The sequence below is a fragment of the Lemur catta genome, chromosome 1 (assembly GCF_020740605.2).
Source record: "Lemur catta isolate mLemCat1 chromosome 1, mLemCat1.pri, whole genome shotgun sequence".
In the NCBI taxonomy this organism is placed as follows: Eukaryota; Metazoa; Chordata; class Mammalia; order Primates; family Lemuridae; genus Lemur; species Lemur catta.
This window is the reverse complement of record NC_059128.1, coordinates 221,907,872-221,928,836: the sequence shown is the minus strand read 5'-3', so window position 1 is coordinate 221,928,836 and position 20,965 is coordinate 221,907,872. Positions and strand designations below refer to the sequence as shown.

Here is a 20,965-nt window from a genome sequence, read left to right as displayed (position 1 = left end):
ACAATACTGTTCATTTAGAAAATAGAGATCAACAAGTAAACAAATAAATCTTCTAATGATATCACCCTAAAATATTGGATTTGTCTCCTTCCAGAACTTTTTAATATAAATATATGTTTGTAAAAATAAAAAATGAGGTTGTACAAAACAACTAATTTATTCAACAGCATATCATGAACATCTTTCCATGTCATTCAACTCTTATTAACTGGGTAAGAATTGTAGCAAAATCTATTCTGTGAATCCTTTATGATTTAACATTAGGTTATTTTCAAATAAAAATAACCATCAAGCAGCCATTCAATGAATATCTCTCTTTATAGCTGCATGTTTTTACCTACTCTAACAGTAAGAGAAAAAACTTGTATATTTTCATGCAAAAAGTTCCAGGACAAATTGAAACAAAACATGAAAATCTATAGATGGTACATGGTTCTATATATAAATAAACAACAGATTAAAAGATTTTGTCTGCTTTTAGTAGAGAAAGGGACAGACTAGCTGTACTAAAAAGCTCTTCCTCAAAACACCTAGATGCCAGACTAATCTCAGTAAACACATCTGTCAAATTACCTTGCTGATCTTGAAACGATGTGAGAGAAATCCCCAAGTACCCAAGAGAGTAAACCAGGATCCAGAGTGGTGAGCAAATGAAGAAATTAGGGCTGACCTGGGGGCAAATATCAATGCCAGAACTTGAAACTTTGAGATAAATGGCCAGGCAAGGGAGTATGAGACCAGGGCTTGGGCTCACAAAAAGCAAGTGGCTGGACTAAAGGACTCCCCCTCTTCTAGCCTAAACTTAAACTCTCCAAGGGACTGACTATACCCTCAGTGTAAAAAGGTGAGACTGAAAATATAACATCTGCCTACAGACAGGGGTAAGCAACAAAAAAATCTGTTTCCATTGCCACTTCTTGTTGGAGGAGAAATACTCCCCCAAGGGTTTGTACCCAAAGGCTAGGTCTAAGTTTTAAATTTATACTAACACCAGCCTGGTTGGGAAATCCCAAGGCAAGAGACTAAAGTGGTCTTAGGTTGGTGGTACTCCATTACCTTTTACTTTATGTTCTTTTATTTGGAAGATAAAACAATGATTAATTTTAGACTTTGTAAAAAGTCAAGTATGCATAAAATTTTACTATGTGTTCTTAACTTTTTACAAAGTGTTATAAAAGTATTATATTAAAAGTAACACAACCACCAAATCTGTAGAGAGGAGAAAAGGAATTAAATACACACACAGACACACGTACCCCTTGATCAATCCAAAAGAAGTCAAGAAAGGAGGGGGAAAACATAGGAAAAGTGGACAAATAACATAATACAAAATAATCCATGCATGTCAGTAGTCACAGTAAAAAGAAATGATCTTAAATGTAACAGTTAAAACATAGGTATAGCTACATCTGAAAAAACATAAAGACACAAAGACTGAAGGCAAAAGGATATAAATAAGCAAATAATAACCAAAAGAAGTTGATGTAGACATATTAACACCAGACAAAAGAGACTTTAAGGCAATGTTCACTTTTTGGAATAAAGAGTTCACTACATAATGTTAAAAGCTTCAATTATTGAGAAGACAGCACAATTTTCAATGAGTATGCTACAGACATCACCATGGAGGAATCTCACAATGCTGGGTGGAAAAGCAATGTATTGCTTAGGGTTACATATATATGTTATAATATTACAATAAAGAGTAAGGGTCTGGGCACAGTGGCCCATGCCTGTAATCTTAGCCTTTGGGAGGCCAAGGCATGAGGATCGCTTGAGTCCAGGAGTTCAAGACCAGCCTGGGCAACACAGTGAGACCCCATCTCTACAAAAATTAGAAAAATCATCTGGGTGTGGTGGCTTGTGCCGGTAGTCCAAGCTACTCAGGAGTCTGAGGCAAGAGGATCACCTGAGCCCAGGAGTTTGAGGTTGCAGTGAGCTATGATGATTCCACTGCACTCTAGCCCAGGAAACAGAGTAAGACCCTGTCTCAAAAAAAAAATTATAGTAATAAAAAGTAAGGGTTGATAAACATAAAATCAGAATGGCGGTTACCCTGCTGGAGGAAGGAGAGGACTGTCATGAGGGAGATGCAACAGGGGTCTCAACACTATTAGCAGTGTTCTATGTCTTAAGCTGATTGATGGCTGCCTAGATGTTTGTTTCATTATGTTTATACCTACATTTACATTACATATTTCATTTTGTATGTATGAAATATTTCATAATTTAAAAAGTTACTGTTACAAGTTGTTTCTGAAGACTTTTTGATCCATTTTATCTCGCCAAGAGTAATGCCTTATTTTGCTCATATTGTCCACACATATATAAAAATATTCTTTTATAATGATAAAAATACGTAACATAAAAGTTACCATTTTAACCATTGTAACTGTACAGTTTGGTGGCAGTAAGTACATTCACATTGTTGTTCAATCATCATTACCATCCATTTCCCGAACTTTTTCATCTTCACCAACTGAAACTCCACCGTACCTGTCACCAGGATAGCCCCAACAAAGCAAATGGACAATTTTAAGAGTTTTTTTTTCCTTCTCTTTTCTTTCTCTTAACAATTTTTCTTTGGTCCTTTTATCTAGAGGCACAGCTGCTCAAGGACACCAGATTGCCAAAATGCTACAAATACTCACATGAGCCCCTGCAGGATGCCAGAGGAAGTCCAGACTTGTGCAAAGCGCAAGTGCAGACCAGAGCAGGTGACCTCCAGTTACCGTTACCTCATTAACATATCATTATAATACTAAAAATCACTAAGAATCACTGCCATTTTATGTACATGAAATGTGTGAAGAAGCGTGCATGTGAACTGTGTCTGTGCGTCTGAAACCCCACCCTATATATTCTTACACACCTTCTTCGTCCCGTGTCTAACTCTTGAAAACTCCCACATCTTCCTTTGTTCAGGGAGAAGGTGCCTTTAGAGCATAAGCTCTCCCTTCTCCATTCTTTGGACACCGAATTAAAACCTGAATGTCTTACCGGCTGGATGTTCTTTCTTTGCAGCTGATATAAAGTAGGGAAGGAATACAGTTTTTTGGTAACATATCCATAAGTACTAACTCTCATTTTTCCATTCCTCCAGCCCCTGGCAGCCACCATTCTACTTTCTGTTTCTATGAATTGACTACTCTAGGTACCTTATATAAGTGGAATCATACAATATTTGTCCTTTTGGGACTGGCTTATTTCACTTAGCATGTCTTCAAGGTTCATCCATGTTGTGGCATGTGTCAGAATTTCCTATCTTTTAAGGCTGAATAATATTCCCTTTTAGGTACCCCATTTTGTTTATCCTTTCGCCAAAGGACAGTTCTGCTTTTTGGCTATTATAAATAATGCTGCTATGAATATAGGTGTACAAATATCTGTTCAAGCCTTTGCTTTCAATTTTGTTGGGTATATGCTGGATCATATGGTAATTATATTTTAATTTTTGCGGAACCACCACACTGTTTTCCACAAGGTCTGCGTCATTTTACTGTTTCCATGTATTTTGACAGGATCTTTTAGTTATTGTGCAATTGTTTGGCTTCTATTCTGAAGTCTCACATAACCTCATGTAAATGAAAAAATGGCCCAACCCTAATTAAAGAAGCTCCCAACAATAACAATAACCCTTGGTCAGTATAGAGCAAACAAAAGTAAAGCCTTTATTCCACCCACTGCCTTCTCTAAAAACTGTTCTGTGACCTCTCTTCAATTTCTGGCAAAGAATCTCCAGTAATTCTCCATGCTCACTGTCTTTCCTCAATGCTCAGTCCTTCTTTAACCTCTTGCAAATTTTTCTTCTCTCACCATTCTGTTGTTCCCTTAAAAGTCACAAATTACATCTATTAATTTCTGTAAGTGCCAATTACTATGTTAAGTATTCTGTATATATTTTCTCATTTAATCCTGAGCATATCCCTATGAGGTAGAATATACTATCATCATTTTACAGATGATGAAACTAAGAAAGAGAATAAAACTTTTGCAATGACAACTAATAATTGACAGAGGCAGGATTTGGACACACACAGTCTGACGCGGGAGGTGGCCTGCTAGATATGACTGCCTTTCCTTCTTGAGACTCTCCCCTCCTTTGATGGCACACGCCATTCATGTGTTCCTACTCCTCCACCTCCTTCTGTCACTCTTCTTCCTCCTTCCTCCTGCTGAGAGTTAGCAATCTCCCCCAAACCCAGTCTTCGGCATCAGGAGCCTGTGCCTTTCTGCTGCTCTTCCTGGAGAACTCATATCCCTTCCTCCCATGGCTTCATCTACCACAAAACTGTGTGGACTATACTTATTCGCCCACCTCTGATCTCTCACCTGTGCAGCCATTGCCTCCAGGACACTTCTCCACTAAAATTAATTATCCATCTTCCAACCAAGTCTTCCTTCCAAATTCTTGTCTGAACATGATACCCCATTCTCTCAGTCCTTTTGCCTCAAAGCCCTGGAATCATCCTATCTCTTCGACCTGTTGAATCTCACTAAATCCCATTGCTGTTTCCTTTGAAATGTGTCTCCAATTCATCCCTTCCTATTTTCACTCCTTTTTCTCTGGCTTAGCCCTTCATCACCTGTTGTGCAGCCACCTAACTGGTCTCCCTGTCTCGAATCATTCTCTGGCCTATCCTGTCCAGTGTGTCCAGATCTATCTGCTTTTAATAGGTCAAAGTGCCCTGTTCACAAAATGGCAATCACATGCTGAGTTTCAAGGTTCTTTATAATTTATACATATACTTTTAAACTATAAATTTTCTGCTACTCTTTACCAATAATAATTTCCAACATAATCTATCTACTCTGGCCATTTTCCAAGAAATGATATGGACAAGGCTTAACACTGTCTCACCCACTCTTAATAGTACTCTATCCTCTCTTTCCCTCAGTATGTTGCTAATTCTAGCCGGCTTGCTTGACGTGCCCTCCTTCTTTCTTCCATCTATGCAAACCTTACACATCTCGAGTCCATACTGTGCCATAGGCTTTCCTAGAAAGCTTGAGTATCATCAAATTTTGTTGGTAGTACAAATGTTACCATTTAATCCTCTTCTGCCTTTTATAGCCCTTTAAAGCTGAGCTCTCCACCCATGGACATGGCAGAATGGGTTACAGGTGTGCTATGAGAGGTTGATGGTTGTAAACTTTTTATTGTAATACAAAATTTATATCCATTTTACAACCATTCAGAAATTTACAACAGTTGAAATTATATTTGGATACTGTTTGGCACAGTCAGTAAGCTTTCAGATTTCAGTACTTATTGTTTTTGTGCTGAAGGTTTTATGCACAACACCTGCCACTAGAGATGCTTGTATAGGGCTTTCCCTTTCAACCATCTCATTAAATACATCCCTGTAAGTCTGACGATTGCTTTAATTGCAACGTATTTATTATCAGTGATAATCTTTGTGCATGTGTTTCAAATACATAGTTCCTCCTTTAATTTAATTTGCTCTTATTTTTCATATTATTTTCTCTCAACAAAGGTAAATGATTTATTTTCATCATCATCATCATCACCATCATCATTATCACTTGTCCCTAATAAAACAATTGGTTTTGCTCATTTTTTCCCATTGTGACTTGATTTACGTATTTATTTACTCTTGGCTTTTGATGGATGTTAACAAATATCCAGAATCTGATACTTAATGGACTTTTATAATGACTTATTGTTTATAAAAATAAAAAAACAATGTTTGTCTCTAAAAACAAATAATAATTGAAAATAATTGATTCAAGGAGACTGTAGGCCTTCAATAAAATCTTACAAAAATATTTTTCAAAATATTTTACTTATACTTGAAATAAATAATACTTATATTTTGTGGAAAATCCAGAAATTTTTTTTGCCTCGGGTTATCATGTAACTACCTTTATTTATTTATTTATTTTATTTCAGACTATTACAGGGGTACAATTCAAATATGGATTGTAACCAAATCCATATTTGGTTACATGGATTGCCTTTGTACTGCTTGAGTCAAAGTTCTAAGTGTGCCCATCAACCAGATCGTGTCCATTGTACCCATTAGGTATGATTTCACCCATCCTCCCCTCCCTCCTCCCACCTGCATGATTTCTGTTGAGTTTCACTTCCATCTGTGCACATGAGTGCTGATTGGTTAGTTCCAATTTAAAAGTGAGTACATATGGTGTTTGTTTTCCATTCTTGCGATACTTCGGAGGATGGTCTCCATTCCATCCAGATTGTTGCAAAAGGTATTAATTCATTTTTTATGGCTGAGTAGTACTCCATGGTGTATACATACCACATTTTATTAATCTGCTTGTGAATTGATGGGCATGTGGGTTGATTCCACATCTCTGAGATTGTGAAATGTGCTGCAATAAACATTCTAGTACAAGTGTCTTTTTGATAAAATGACTTTTTTCCTTTGGGTAAATAACCCAGTAGGAATCCCAGTAGTGGGATTGCTGTATCAAATGGTAGGTCTACCTTTAGTTCTTTGAGGAATCTCCATACTATTTTCCATAGAAGTTGCACTAGTTTGCAGTCCTACCAACAGTCTAAAAGTGTTCCTTTCTCTCCGCATCTACGCCAGCATCTATTGTTTTGGGACTTTAATAAAAGCAATTCTCACTTGGGTTAGGTGATATCTCATTGTGGTTTTGATTTGCATTTCTCTAATGATTAGTGACACTGAGCATTTTTTCATATGTTTATTGACTATTAGTCTATCTTCTTTTGAAAAGCTTCTGTTCATGTCTTTTACCCACTTTTTAATGGTGTTGTTTGATTTTTCTTCTTGCTAGTTTGCTTGAGTTCTTTGTAGATTCTGGTTATTGGTCCTTTATCAGATGTATAACATGTGAATATTTTCTCCCATTCTGTAAATGTCTATTTGCTCTGTTGATTGTTTCCTTGGCTGTGCAGAAGCTTTTTAATTTAATCACATCCCATTTATTTATTTTTGTTGTTGCTGTGATTGCCCTTGGGGTCTTCTTTATAAATTTTTGGCCTAGGCCGATATCTAGAAGAGTTTTTCTAACATTTTCTTCTAGAATTCTTATGGTTTCATGTCTTAGATTTAAGTCTGTGATCCATCTTGAATTAATTTTTGTGAGTAGTGAGAGATATGGATCCTGTTTCATTCTTCTATATGTGGCTATCCAATTTTCCCAGCACCATTTATTGAATAGGGATTCTTTCTCCCACTGTATATTGCTGTCTACTTTGTCAAAGATTGGATGGCAATATACAGATGGGTTTATATCTGGGTTCTCTGTTCTGTTCCATTGGTCTATGTCTACAGTCTATTTTTGTGCCAATACCATGCTGTTGGGTTACTACAGCCTTTTAGTATAGCTTAAAGTCTGATAAAGTGATGCCTCCAGATTTGTTCCTTTTGTTTAAGCTTGCTTTGGCTATTTGGGCTCTTTTCTGATTCCAAACGAAGCATAGAATTATTTTTTCTAGATCTGTGAAGAATGATGTTGGTATTTTGATAGGGATTGCATTGAATCTGTAAAACTTTGGGTAGTATGGACATTTTAACAATGTTGATTCTGCTGATCCAGGAGCATGATATGTTTTTGCATTTGTTTCAGAATTCTAATTATTAAACTAATGGTGATTTTCCAAAATTCCTCCTTTACTTACCAAATGCTTAATGTTTCAAAAATTTTATGTGATTTATTTTAAAATATTCTTAAGGACAATGTTATTTTCTTTGAAAATGGATTTGTTGTAGTCAAAAAGGCCTATAGCCTCCTTAAGTACTTTAGATATATTATTTATTTTCCACCATAAAGGATAATTTAAAAATAAATATTAATAATTTTTTTTAATATCTAATTATAGTTTAGTACTTTTAGAGATTCACAGACATACAGTAGTCAAAAATATAAATTTTGTTGCTTAAAATTGCTTTTGCTAAAAGGGGTCTTCTCTGGTTCCATACAAAGCATAAAATTATTCTTTCTATATCTGTGAAAAATGATATTGGTAATTTAATAGGGCTTGCATTGAATCTGTAGATAACTTTGGGCAGTATAGACATTTTAACAATGTTGATTCTTCTGATCCATGAGCATGGTATGGTTTTCCACCTATTTACATGCTCTGCGATTTCCTTCCTCAGTGTTTCGTAGTTCTCCCTATAGAGGTCCTTTACCTCCTTAGTTAAATATATTCCTAGGTATTTTATTTTCTTTGTTGCTATTTTGAAGGGTATTGAGTCCTTAGTTTGGTTCTCTGTTTGACTGTTATTGGCATATATGAATGCCTCTGATTTGTGTGTATTGATTTTATTAATTTGCCAGACTTCAAACTATACTACAAAGCTTGGTATTGGCACAAGTACAGGGACACAGACCAGTGGAACAGAACTGAGAATCCAGATATAAAACCATCCTCATATAGCCATCTAATCTTTGACAAAGCAGACAAAAACATACTCTGGGGAAAAGGTTCCTTATTTAATAAATGGTGCTGGGAAAACTGGATAGCCACATGTAGAAGACTAAAACAGGACCCACAGCTTTCACCTCTCACAAAAATCAAATCAAGGTGGATAACAGACTTAAACCTTTGGTGGGAAACCATTAGAATTCTAGAAGAAAATGTAGGAAAGACTCTTACAGACATTGGCCTAGGCAAAGAATTTATGAAGAAGACCCCTAAGGCAATCACAGCAACAACAAAAATAAATAAATGGGACCTGATCAAATTAAAAAATGGGACCTGATCAAATTAAAAAGCTTCTGCACGGCCAAAGAAACAGTCATGAGAGTAAACAGACAACCTACAGAATGGGAAAAAATTTTCACATACTACACATCAGATAAAGGACTGATAACAAGAATATATTTAGAACTCAGGAAAATCAGTAAGAAAAAATCGAACAACCCTATCAAAAAGTGGGCAAAGGACATGAATAGAAATTTTTCAAAAGAAGATATAAAAATGGCTAACAAACATATGAGAAAATGTTCAACATCTCTAATCATCAGGGAAATGCAAATCAAAACCACAATGAGATACCACTTAACTCCAGCGAGAATGGCCTTTATCAAAAAGTCCCAAAACAATACATGTTGGCATGGATGCGGAAAGACAGGAACACTCATACAGTGCTAGTGGGACTGCAAATTAGTGCAACCCCTGTGGAAAGCAATATGGAGATACCTTAAACAGATTCAAGTAGACCTACCATTCGATCCAGCAATCCCATTATTGGGCATCTACCCAGAAGAACAAAAGTCATTCTATAAAAAAGACACCTGCACCCGAATGTTTATAGCAGCACAATTCACAGTTGCAAAGATGTGGAAACAACCCAAATGCCCATCAATTCACGAATGGATTAGTAAATTGTGGTATATGTATACCATGGAGTATTACTCAGCTATAAGAAATAACGGTGATACGACATCTCTTTGGTTCTCCTGGAGAGAGTTGGCACCCATTATATTAAGTGAAGTATCCCAAGAATGGAAAAACAAGCATCACATGTACTCACCAGAAAATTGGTTTCCCCGATCATCACCTAAATGCACATTGGGGAATGATACCAACTGGACATCAGACTGAGGCGGGGGGTGGGGGGAGGGGATGGGTGTATGCCTACATGATGAGTGCGTTGCGCACCATCTGGGGAATGGTCATGCTTGAAGGTGCTGACTCGGGGAGGTGGGGGGTGGGGGGAGGGGATGGAGGTCTGACTACATGGTGAGTGCCAGGCGCACTGTCTGGGGAATGGACACGCTTGAGGCTCTGACTCAGGAGGATAGATGGGACATGGGCAATATATATAACCTGAGCTTTCGTACCCGCATAATAAGCTGAAATAAAAAATATATATATCAATTTAAAGGACTTATTACTGAGGATTATTTCAAATTTGGATTTGTTTGCCCTGATTATTTTTTTGTTTGCCTAAATATCTTACTGGCCTGGAAAAGATATCAAATGAAAAAAATGGCACCAGGTAAATTATGTCCAGGACCATAATAAAAAGCACCTATATTATACAGATAGACAATTTCTTCTGAGAGTGATTCTTAAAAAGTTTTTGATCTCAGGATCCCTTTACATTCTTAAAAATCATCAAGGACTCCACAGAGCTTTTTTTAATGTGGGTTGTATCTATCCATATTTGTCATTTTAAAAATTAAAACTAAAAATTTAAAAATATTTATTTTAAAATAATAAATCTCTTGCGTGTTAATATAAATAACACATTTTTCATGAAAAATAACTATAGTTTCTGGGGAAAAAATATTGAGAAGAATGGCATTGTTGTATATTTTCAGCAAATCTCTTAATGTCTGGTTTAATAGAAGACAGTTATATTTTCTTATCTTCTTTGTATTCAATCTACTGTGATATCACCTAACATCTAGCTTCTGGAAAACTCCACTGTACACTCTTAAGAAAAAGAGAGTGAGAAGGCATATAATGTCTTAGTATTATTACAAAAATAGTTTTATCCTCACTAACTCCTCCCCTTCCAAAGTCTCGGGGACCTTCAGAAGTCCCAGAAACCAAACTTTGAAAACCACTGCTTTATGAAACTGTTTACAAAGGTATTTAAAGTATTAATAACTTCTGTACACAGTAGTTTACATCAGACTGGGCTCACGAAGCTAATTAAAAAGTCACATAATTAAGAACTAAAGCCAAAATGTCTCCCACAATTGCAGCCTCACTCATTTTACCAACCTGCCTGGGAAATGACCACATGTTTGGGACCAAATGAAGCAAAAATAAAAAAAGAAAGAAAGAAAAGAAAAGAAAAGGGGCTACTCTGGAATAATACTATTAGAAGATGCAATGATGACACTCCACAAGACTAACGAATGAGTCACAACGTTCCCTTGCAGAGTGATGAATCTACAGATGTTAGTAACAGTTTTTAGTTAATAGAACTAGTTAGAATCCCTGGAGAGGAATGCTTGGAAGAAAATTAACTGTTCTGCCAAAAAGTACCAAAATGAACTACACAAGATGAAGTATTTGGAGTAGTAAGTAAAGACTTTAAAACAAATAAGATTTTCTGCATATCATGCAAGCACAGGGTTTCTGTGCTGGCAGAAAGCAGTGATGACAAGAGAAGGTGGGAGGGCTTTACATCATGTCTGTTCTCCAAGTTCTCTCCGAGTTCTGAACACTGAGAAAACTTGTCAGTTTTGTTTCAGTGTTTTAAGATTATGTGTTATAAGAGATTCTCATGGTTATTGAAATCAATTTCCGGTAAAAGCTGAGGTTTATGGAATTTAAAAATAATGTTCATTAGAAAACAAATTGTAAAAATACTGGTTGTTAAGGGAACAATTAGCTTCTAATTTCCATTCCTCAACTAATGTATTGATTAGAAAACAGGAAGAAAGTTGAAGACAAATTAGCAAAGCAGATAAACTTCTTTTGATTACAGAAAAATAGAGTTCATGGGCTATTACACAGGCTGAAGACACCAGGTACTTTATTTTAAAGAAAGTAAAAGCCAAGAGAAAGAAATAGGCACATCCAAGTGACCATTGGCAGAAACTCCCTTAACCAAGGAAGCATTGTAAGGTGTCATTTTACATTAGTTTATAAATAGACAGCTGGGATTCCCTAATGAGAATTGAAGTTGCTTGCTAAATTTGATGGGAGGAGAGGTTTTTAAATGTTTCTGACTCCTATTGAACTTACAAAAACACCAAAGCATGAACAAATTTTGAGATGGTTTTGCAGTTCTAAGATTGAGATAAGCTGAGTGAGTTTGAAAGAACCAGTCTAAGCCTACTTGATATAAGCCTATTTAATATCAAGTAGACTTGATACATATAGCTGGCAGTCACATTTTGATCCAGGTTATTCTTTAAACCTCATTCTATTTATTTGTATTTTATAAAACAATAACAACATAATCTTTACACTAGCATCCTCTGCAGCACACTCCAATCTTACATCACTTCTACTATCTACTTGTCACTCCTGCTTTTCTATTAGCTGTGTCATTCCCCCAACACTTAATCCAGCTTCTTATTTAATCTCCAGCCTGCCTCTCACCCAACTATGATCCTCACTCTCAGTAGATAAAGTCACTTCCTACCTGAGTGAGATCAAGGATGTCTGAATGAATTAACACCACCATCTTTTTGCCACTCTCAACATATCTCTTTGATCTCATATTCTTTCCTCTACAACTTGAGCTCTTAGTTCTTGCCCTGTCCAAGACCAGAGGAACTGGGCTATGTCAGTTATTCCCTTACATTCTCCAGAAAATTTCTTCCTCACCACCTTCCTAATACTTTCTCTCCCATCAAATAGGCAAAATCTGCGCTTCTCTTTAAAAATTGTTTTTTGTTATCTATAAAACAGGGATAATAAGAAAATAGAAAATAATTGTTTTTTGATCTTACTACCTTTTCAATAATCTCATTACTTCTTTCACTGTCAAACTTCTCAGCTTCTCTAAGGACAGACTCCCTTTCCTGTCCACAGTTACCTTCTGTAGAGTTCCCCTTTCCCACAAAAGTATCCAAAACAGACTTTTTTATTCTCTCAATTGCCTTGTCTGATATATCATGGCCATTTTTAATTCATCCTTTTCTTTTATTCCCCACTTCAGTCCCTGACGAACTTTTTAAAATAAATCTTTCAGCTAGGAAAATAAAAAGGAACACTTTTTCAAAAAACAAAACAAAAACAAGGGGCTTAAGTGGACTCAGAATATAGCTTGATATCATAAATTTATAAATGAGAGAATTGAGGTATAAAGAGGTTAAGTGATTGGCACAAGGTAACAGTTTATGTTGGAGCAGAATGAAGAACTTAGGTCTATTTCATTACTCTTTCCACACTATACCATACTGTCTGAATAAAACAAATACACATCAAGGATTGTCTCTAGGACAACCCCAATTCCACACATGTCCTACTGCACCCATAAATCATTGAAATTTCCTGGATATTCCCATTTGCATCATGAAAAGTTCATTTTTAGCAAATTAGAGTGGAATAACAATTATTTTTCAGAGTATGCCCTAATTTTTTGGCCTGAAAATATGATCACTGTCTTTTTAACCATATTCTCTACAGTTGCTAAAAATGCAAGAATGCTCAGCATAAGATAGGCTTAAGAGCAGTCATTGCACATTCATTATCTCATTTAATCCTTACAACAACCTATGAGTGGGTAGGTTCTAACATTATAATCATTTTTCCAGTACCAGGAAATTGAGGCTTAGTTTTGCCAGATAAAATTTCTTAACCACTCATGTTATCATAACACTCTTAAAAACCTTTGCTGAATCTTCATTTCTTTTCTCATAAAAATGATGCTCTGTCTGACTTTCAAGATCTCTACAATTTGTCTTATGCATATTAGCTTTGCTTCTCCAACTTTATTTCACAGAAGCCTGAATCTTTTTTCTATCCTGGGCCAAATTCATGGTCAAGCCAACCCAGTATTTGGATGCCAACAGCAATATTGCTAAGAACAGTCCTACTTGACCTTGTCCTTTTTTTGAGTTTTTGGCCCTGTTATTAGCAAATTTCCCAAACTTGCTTATATATCATGCTAGTATCGCCTCTTGCAAGTCCTGAGTTCCACATGTTTGTTATTTAACGAATGAACAGATATTTCTTTCGATTTATCTTAACTTACCCATGCTCATATTCCAAAGATTTTCCCCATGTTCACATCATGGTCCACATTCCCAGACACATGGCTTGTTTATAGACTGCCATGTTATCTGTGTTCTCTAATGTTGTGCAATATAGTCCTTTGATTTTGGGATCTGGTGTACACACTCGGGGGCACCTTAGCCTTGTGTTTTATAAGTGTATGGAAGTCTTTATCTTTTAAGAGTAAAGTGTCAGAAATACCCCACACCATTTTCATCTTTTACTTGTCTCCCTACTTCTGATTTCATTTTACCATTCTTATGATTCAAGGACTCAAAATATACAAACAACAGCTCTGAGGGGTGAATGCACCATAGTTTTCAATATGAGATCAGGGCCATGTTTCTCTCCAGTTTCCATGATCATTTCTGAAGATACTTGGCATTGCACTGATCTTTTCCAACACAGAGCTGCTGTCCTTCACAGCCAATCATGGCATAACATCCACAGCTCTGGTGAAGGAGAACTTGACCGTGAGGCAGGAGTCATGGATTCTGGTCCTGGACCTATCTGTGACTAATTATGTGATCCTGGGTAAAGCATTAATCCAATAAAACCTTATGTGTTTTATTGGAATTGTGCTGAATACTGGGATACAGAAATCAGCCCTACACTTTGCCTTCATGGAACTCACAGGCTAGTGGAAGAGATTGATAGGAAAATCAGTGATTAAAATAGGGCATGATAAATGTCAAGAACTCTGCACTAAATATGGGAGAACAGAAGATAAATTTCTAGATGGGCCACATAATGTATCTGGAGGTAGGGGAAAAAGGTCAGAAAATACTTTCCAAAGAGTGATGATAACTGAACTGAAACTTGGAGAAGCCTGGTTTGTTCATTGTTGTATTCCCAGCCCCTAGAACAGTGCCAGGTAGAGGCTAGGTACTCAATAAACATATGTTTACTGATGAAAGTAAGGAGAGAATTCTATGTGGCTGGAAGGACTTAGACAAAGGTGTGGAGGTGGCAGAAATATGGTGAGTTTAGGGAACTATGAGTAATTATGGAGAGTAAGAGTGAACACAGAGGGAGTGGTTGGGCTTAACACTGGAAATAAGCCCAAGACCAGAATATAAAAGGTCCTGGCTTTTGAACTTATTAACTTTTCTTGAAGGTGATAGGGAGTCACTAGAAAATTCAAGGACTAGAGTCACACAATCAGATTTTGGTGTTAGCTTGATGTGCCAGTTATCAATTACTACCTCAGCTCCAAATTCACCCTGCATTGCTTCTGCAGCAAAAATGGCACTAGGTCCTTTATATATTTTTCCTTTGCCAGCTGTCATAATGATAAGCATTGTCAGTACAGGGCACTGGAGGGACACTGGAGGAGGAAGGGGTTTCTCTTGAGGTGTGCTCCTCTTGCTAGGCTATAGGAACCTGAAGATTCTTCAGTGCTAGGATCCTATAGTGCACATCTTCTCCAGCATCTGGTTCATGCAGTATGTGATCTCTTGAGTGCCCAACTGCTGCAGTACCCAGCGACCATCAGTACCCAGCCACTAGCAGCTTCCCCTGACACCTCTCTTGGGAAGCTTTGTAGCAGAGTGCTACCAGTGAGTCACCTTTTCGTGAATGGTTTCTCTGGCATCCCAGCGAGTGAATTGTGCCTGCCTGGATCCTCAGCAATTTCTCTGCCCTCCAGTGAGCTGTGGCCATAACCTCTGCAACAAGCTCTGGGAGAGGTTTCTTCCTTGGGTGATCTATCTCAAGGGTAGTGGTTGCTCCTTCTTTTATCTGTGATTCCTGTATATTTTAGATCTCTCCCTCCATCTTACTAGCCAATTGTTCATTACTCCAATCCCATTATTGTTAAAAATACTTTATATTGAACTTCCCTTGTTAAAATTAATATATGATTTCTTTCTCTTTCTTGGACTCTGAAACACACACTGACTGACAGCTGTGTGGATAGCCTGAAGAGAGTGGGTTGAAGCTTCAGGCAGGGAGCCTGGTTAGGGGAATATGGCATCACTTTTGGCAACAACTCTTAAGAGTTTCATTGCCTTGGAAAGTAGTTGCAATAGGGAGGGAGAGGAGAGACAGGTATTTAGGAGATAGGATCTACAGGCCTTGGTAACCACTGGAGGAGGAGAAGGCGGGGAAGAAGAGAGGAGAAACTACAGTGACTATCAGTTTTCAAGCTTGGATAACTGGGTGCATGGTGGTGGTACCATTGTATTACAGATACAGAGAACACTGAAGGAGGGTCAGGTAAAATTCTCCTCCCATCCTTCCATTTACTCTCAGGAGTTCCATGCACTTTTGAGTCACAAAGACTTGGCATCACAAACGCCTAGAGTTGGAGAAGAACCAAAGCCCAACTTTTCTGCCTGTGGGCAATATGGTACATTTGTTCACATTGGATAAAAGCAATGGGAGAAAGGTCCATTATTCCATCCTAACATTCCACCATTCTCACATCTTGTAAAACTCTTTTCCATTCTTAAAGCTCTCAGTATGGCAGGCCTTTTTCAATTGTACATTCCAGGGCTCACTCCCACCCCCAACTCTTAAAATTCAATAAATTTCCTGTTAAGTGAAATCTACGTGCCTTCCAAAGTGGAATGTCAGGCCAACACATACCAGCTAAATGCTGAAGAATATAAGTCTTATCAAATATAGACTATTAGGCTTGTTTCTGGAATTTCTCATTTGGTTTTATCAGTGTGGACTAAACAGGGCTTCAGTTATATAAATGAAAGACTCCAGTTACATGAATGAAAGGCTCCAGATACCATAGTCTCAGAGGCAGTGTCTATGAACAGCTCTTGGAATCAAGCCCCAGACAACTGTACATCTTTGTTGGGTTTGGAATTGGAGGTGGTGGGGGTTTTGAACCTGCGGTTACTCTTGCTTGGAATGCACTCTCCTCCTTTTCACAGGTTAACGCTTCCTTCAGAGTTCTGCTCAACCTTCCCTGACCTTCCTGTTAGTTCCATTATACTCTTTCAGAGCATCTCTTACCCATCTCTAACTTTACATCATTTGGGTGATTCTTCAATTAACATGTGCCTCCCCCAATAGACTGTAAACTCCAGGGCAAGAATGGTCAGTTTTTGCTCACTGCAGAATTCCAATGCTTGGCCAGTGCCTGGAATTTAGTCAGTGTTGAACAGATACTTGTAAAACTGAACGAATGGTAGCAGTTTATAAAGTGCCAGTCTTGCACATTGGTCCTCATGACAATCCCCCAAAGGTATCTTTATATCCATGTTCCAAAAAAAACAAACAAACAGAAAAGCAGAGGTTGGACTTCTCCCAGTGGGGGGGGGGGGTCTTCGATTTCAGATTCTGTTGTGTTTCCAAATCGCTGTCCTCTAGGTGAGAAATCATATAATAGTAGTTCTGGGTACAAAATACACACGTAATCTGGCTAGAAAGCAATGCCCCCCGCCCCCCGCCCCGCCGTCGCATTCCCTCAAGGTTCACCGAGCCTTCCCCTTGCTCTGTGGACAAGGAGGGGCTCGGCATCCAGGTGGGCCCGTCGGGCAGGACTCGTCCCTCCGACTCGCGCAGCCCTCGGGGCGGCCCCGCCCTCCACCCCGCTCCGGGCTGGCTACCTCGGGTTTGCTCCCAAACGTGCTGTCCGGCTTCAGACGACACCTGGCGCCTCAGGCGGGAGGTGTGGGGAGAGGTCCAGTGCCTGATCCCTGGCGGCGGAAAAGCAGCAGCACCTCAGCGGGCAAGGCGATAGCGGCTGGGAGGGGCGGCAGCGGCGGGGCGCGATCGCGCTTTGTTAGCGCTTCGCCTGCGCCCGGCAACCCCGACGCGGGCGGGCGCGACGTCACAGAGCCGCCCCGGCCCGCGCCGCCACCTGGGGGGGGGACCCGGCGTGACGTCACAGAGCCGCCCGGCCCGCGCAGCCACCTGGGGGGGACCCAGCGCGACGTCACAGAGCCGCCCCGGCCCGCGCCGCCACCTGGGGGGGGACCCGGCGGGACGTCACAGAGCCGCCCCGGCCCGCGCCGCCACCTGGGGGGGGGACCCGGCGCGACGTCACAGAGCCGCCCCGACCCGCGCCGCCACCTGGGGGGGGGACCCGGCGCGACGTCACAGAGCCGCCCCGCGCCGCCTCCTGAAAACTGCTTGGGGCTTTGGTAGTGGTGGTGGTGGCGGAAGGAACAGAGAGATGTCCCGGCGGGTTAGGGCTGGGGCCGTTAGGAAACTTGCGGGAATATGGAGCAGGTTACAGTGGGCTTTTGGAGGTTAGAGAGCGGAAGTGATCTTTTGGCTTGTGGAAAGTGGGCAGGCGAGGAGAAGCCCTAGGGAATAATAGCAGCAAATACTTCCTGCAGCGCTGCTTTTTTTGGTGCCAGGAATTGTTCTAAGCGCATTACACGAACTCACTTCATCCTTACAGTCAGTCATGCCATTAAGCAAGTACTATTATCTCTATTTTTACAGATGAGGAAACTGAGCACAGAGAGGTTAAGTAACTTGTCCAAGATGACAGTTAGCAAATGATCCAGTCAGGATTCGAACCCAGGTCCCAGGTTCCAGATCCCCCATTTTTTTTTTTTTTTTTTTTTGGAGACAGGGTCTCACTCTGTCACCCAGCTGGAGCACAGTGGCCTGCTCCTAGCTCACTGTACCCTTGACCTCCTGGGCTCAAGTGATCCTCCCACTTCAGTCTTTCCTCACTCTCACTTAACCCGTATAATGCTAAGAATTGGGGAGGGAACTGGAGTGGATAGGAACACAGCAAGAGATGTCTGGGGACACCAGGAAAAGCTAGAAAATATTCCCCATGTGGTCATTGTGCTAGGGAACCTTTACAGATATAATGCCATCAAAGTTTCACAGTAACTCTGAAGGTAGGTATTATCTCCCTTTCAGAAACACCAAACAGGCTGAAGACTTTGAGTAACTCGCCTATGGTCAAGTTGGCTGGCAGTAGGGCCAAATTTGACTCCAGGTCTTCTGATTTCAAGATTGTTCTTTTTTAAGCACCAAAAGAGGAAAGAAAAGCATTTTTCTCTGCTGCACCCCTTGTCACTTCATACCCATTTTTAAGGTGTCCATTGCATCACGCAGTTCTTCAGTCTATTCATACAGTGGTATGTATTAGTCTAAATCAATGAGTTAGTTCACCCAGGGCCTTCAAAGCTTTCTCTAGTTGTGAAATGAAAGCCATTGTCTCTCCTTAAAGCAATTTCAAGCATCAGTGAGCAAGTTGGGGAACTGGAGTTTTGGTTTATCTATGCAGAGGGCTTTTCACAGCCTGCTGCCATCCATTTATAAAGGGCCCACTCTGCTGGCATTTGTCAAAATTCTGCAAGTGCTTGCACATCCAGAGAATCCTGGATGACCTGGGGATGACCACTTGCCCACAGGCAAGATCTGGGCCATCTCCTCCTGAGAACTCTATGGAGGGACTGCCAGGATTTGGTACCGGCACCTGACCAAGAGGGAGTATGCCTTAGGATGGGAGGAGAGGCTGGAGGTTTGAGGGCTGCAGGTGCAGGTGCATCTTCCAGGATAACAAGAATGCTGTGGCCACTGGAGTCTGTTCTGTGTATACACTTGAGAAGAAGGTGTACTAGTCTCTTCCTGCTTTCATGGAGCATAAATAATACAGATAGGAATGAATAATAATGGTCTCTGTGCAGATGAAGGGATTTTTCAGGCAAAGCAGTAGCAGTTGAAGTTGAAGTTGAAAAAATGGAATTTTAGTATGGCAGGTTAAATGTAAGAGAGGAATTTCATGATGCCGTCTGACTGAGGCAGTTTGATGTCTGTAGAAGGCCAAGTTGAGAGGCAGAGGTGAGATCATCCTCAATCTATCAGTCAATAAATACAATGGGATGCAGTGAAGAAAATATGACTTTACAAGGAAACGATAATAAAATTCAGGAAAGTTGCTTTCTTCTAAGAGAAAGGCAGTGGGTAGGTGAGGGAGGAGCACATGGGTGTGATTGGTGGTGGTTTAACTCAGGGTGGCTTGGGAGTTCATGGGGGTTATGTTTCAGAACTTACATGGGCTTTTAAAAATCTGTTTTAAACATTACATAAAGATCTTTTTAAGTAAACCCGTCAAATAGATCACACTGTTTCCTTCTATTTTCCTGTGCAATTGAAAATTGACTATCTTTTCTCGTCACTTCATTTTCCCTTTTCTACTGGATCATTCCCATCAACATACAAACATTGCTATAACTTCTCCCATCATATTCCTTTCCAGTTCTGCCCCATTTCTCTGCTTCCCTTTATTGCAAAGTTCTTTGAAAGAGTTGCCTATACCTGCCACCTCTAATTTCTCTCTTCCCTATCTCTCTTGAATCTACTCCAATCAGGCTTTAATCCCCATCAGTCCACTGAAACTATACTTGTCAAGGTCCCCAGTGACATGTTGTTAAATCCAAGGTCATCATCCCTCAGCCTCAGCTCAATGTGTCAGAAACATTTGACCCTGTTGACCCCTCTCTCATCCTTGGAACACTTTATTTCCCTGGTTCCCAGGACATCACACTCTCTTGGTGTTTCTCCTCCTTCATTGACTGTTCCTTCTCAGTCTCTTGCTGATTCTTCCTCCTTTCTCTGACACCTTAATTTTGGAGTGCCCAGGATTTACCATTCCACTTCTCTCTCTCTACTCCCTTTTTAAAATATCTCATGCAGTATCATGTTTTAGATACCAAATTTATGTCTCCAGCCCTAATTTTTCCCTAAATACCACATTAGAATATTCAACTGCCTACTTGATAGAACCTCTAGCTGCCTAATGAGTTCACAAACTTTGTAAATCCCAACTGCACTCCCAGTATTCCTCTCCAGCCTTCCCTACAGCTGCAAGTGGCAACTGTAGCATCTAATTGCTCAGGATAAAAACCTTGGCATTATCCCTGGCTGTTTTTTCTCTCACATCTTACAGCCAATCAGAGCAAATGCCATTGGCTCTATTTTCAAAAGACATCCAGAATCTGAGCACTTCTCTCCACCTCCATCACCCTGGACTGAGCAAATCTCATCTCTCACCTGGGCCACTGCCAAGCCTTCCTAACCCATCTCCTTGTTTCCACTGTTGCCCTCCTCTGGCCTGTTCCCAACACAGCTTCCAGAATAATCCTTGAAAACCTGAGACTGATTATGCCACTCCTATGTTCAGAGCCCTCAGTGGCTCCCACCATACTAAAGTCAAAGTCAAAGTGGCCCACAGGCCCTTAAATTCTCTGAACCCATTATTTTCTCCTTTCCTCCTTCCCCATTTTCCTTCAGCCACCTGGCTGTCTTACAATTCCTCAGAAAGGCCAGACCCACTCCTGCCTCAGGACCTTTGCACATGAATTCCTCTGCCCGAAACATGATTGC

At 39.8% G+C, this 20,965-nt stretch overlaps 1 protein-coding gene across 1 annotated transcript in view; it reads right to left on the bottom strand.

The window, feature by feature from the left end:
• ROPN1 (rhophilin associated tail protein 1) overlaps window positions 1–17,423 on the bottom strand; it is a 29,541-nt gene extending 12,118 nt beyond the window's left edge. The window contains exon 1 of the mRNA XM_045556912.1: window positions 17,218–17,423. The gene's annotated coding sequence lies outside the window, so the exon portion shown is untranslated. The remainder of the gene's footprint in view (window positions 1–17,217) is intronic.
• Between the last annotated feature and the right edge of the window lie 3,542 nt (window positions 17,424–20,965).